A 1,988-nucleotide genomic window follows, 5' to 3' on the forward strand; every position below is an offset into this window, starting at 1 on the left:
CCTACATCGTTGGTTCCAATGTGGACAATGGCCTCCTGCTGGCCCCTCTCCCCCGTGAGAACATTCTGCACCCTCTCTGAGACATCCTTGATCCTGGCACCAGGGAAACAACACACCATTCTGCTTTTTCTCTGCTGGCCACAGAAACGTCTGTCTGTATCCCTGACTACAGAATTCCCTAACACAGTTGATGTCTTGGAAGCCGACGTACCCCTCGTTGCATTCGAACCAGTCTCATTACCAGAAACTTGGCTTTGTTCCCCTGAGAATCCATCACCCCCTACATTTTCCAAAACAGCATACCTGTTTGAAATGGGTATATCCACAAAAGACTCCTGCCCTAGGTGCCAACCTCTCTCACCCTTCCTGGAGTTAACTCATCTATGTGACTGTATCGGAGACTTTCCCCCCTTCCTATAACTGCCATCCATCACATACTGTTGCTGTTGCAAATTCCTCATTGCTTCTATCTGTCTCTCCAACCGATCCACTCAATCTGATAAGATTTGCATCCAACAGCATTTATGTCAGGTATAATCAGCAGTAACCCTTAAACTCTCTTTAAACTCCCACAAGTACATATCACTTTGCAGTGATATGTACTTCTTGTACTCTGACAAGAAGTACATATCACTGCAAAGGCTATTTTTGGTCATTCACAATCTACTGACCCAGAAGATGACACCGTCTTATTCCTGTACAAACACTGCCCCAGGTTAAATTAAGAGCTATGGCTTATATTTTAAGTTTAATCAAGATCTCTCTCTCTCTCTCTCTCTCTCTCTCTCTCTCTCCTCCTGTTGTTTTGACATTTTTTTTCCCAAAGTTCCAAAACAATGCAACAGCATATACAACAGTAATCACTGCTTCTGGAATTCAAGGAACTCACCTCCAGCACCTAACATATCTCAAAAAAGGAGCAGCTCTTACAGCCAGACTTTTTTCCATCCTCCATCTTGGATTACCCAGAATCCATTATCAGCCCTGATTGAATGGCCTAACTTCTGCTAATGTCTTATGATCTGATGGTTTCAAACAGGGCAGGAGCAAACATACTAGGCCCCTCAAAACAGCCAGAAACACCTATCAGAAACCTTAGGTTCTCCCCCTCCCTCTAGTACTCAGCACAGAGACCAAGATGGATGCCATCTCGATACTGTTACCTCTGGAAAAAGAGGAATCTCGCCCGAGACGTTCCAGATGCAGAAGATAGGCTACGGTCCGATAAACACCACCCATGTCAGAGTCCGATGCAGAAACCTGTGGTGAAAACGTTGTCAAAAAAGCTACAAGAGAAATGCCAGGCCTACATCCCCATGCTTGGGGGTGGGAGGGCTGTAGTGATTGGAACCATGTGGGTGTCGTTGACTACAAGGTCCTTGATTGAGGGTTGTTAACCTGGGCGATTTTACTGCTCCTCGAATGCTGCCTGAACTGCTGTGCTTTTCCAGCACCATTCTAATCTGCAGTCCTTGTTTTTACCGAAGGGGAAAGCCCTAGCTGACCAATATAACAGGGGACCTCTGAAGAGAGGGGCACTGCTTGTCACTGACCACTCGGGTGTTTCCTTTCTTCCTGGTGCGGAATATGAATAAAGGTTTCTGCACTTGTTTTTTCACTGTGTTCTACACCTGCACACACACGACATGGAACAAAATAAAACGTATATAACCAGGAGATTTGAAACTCGCAGAGAGAGAAAAAAATATAACCAGGAGGTTAGATCTCCTAAGAAAAAAGAAAAATAACCAGAGGATTTAGAATCTCTTCAGTTCAGGTAACTGACCCTGAGCTGGCTGGCCATAAGTAACTAAAGGGTGACAGAGCTTTTCCAGCAATTTCAGTTTTTGTTTCTGATTGCCAGCATCGACAGTTCTTTCGGTTTTTATTTAATCAAGGCTATTCACCTACATTTCATCACACTGAGATGGTGCCTGGCTTGGGAACTATTCTGGTCTCTCCACAGACAGTGCCAGGCCTGCTTTCCA

At 45.0% G+C, this 1,988-nt stretch overlaps 1 protein-coding gene across 1 annotated transcript in view; it reads right to left on the reverse strand.

Annotated features, from left to right (window-relative positions):
• The window catches only part of LOC122557476 (type-1 angiotensin II receptor-like), a 13,722-nt gene extending 12,455 nt beyond the window's left edge, over positions 1-1,267 (reverse strand). The window contains exon 1 of the transcript XR_006313843.1: positions 1,164-1,267. The gene's annotated coding sequence lies outside the window, so the exon portion shown is untranslated. The remainder of the gene's footprint in view (positions 1-1,163) is intronic.
• Positions 1,268-1,988: the final 721 nt, after the last annotated feature.

This window comes from Chiloscyllium plagiosum, chromosome 15 (assembly GCF_004010195.1).
Source record: "Chiloscyllium plagiosum isolate BGI_BamShark_2017 chromosome 15, ASM401019v2, whole genome shotgun sequence".
NCBI lineage: Eukaryota > Metazoa > Chordata > Chondrichthyes > Orectolobiformes > Hemiscylliidae > Chiloscyllium > Chiloscyllium plagiosum.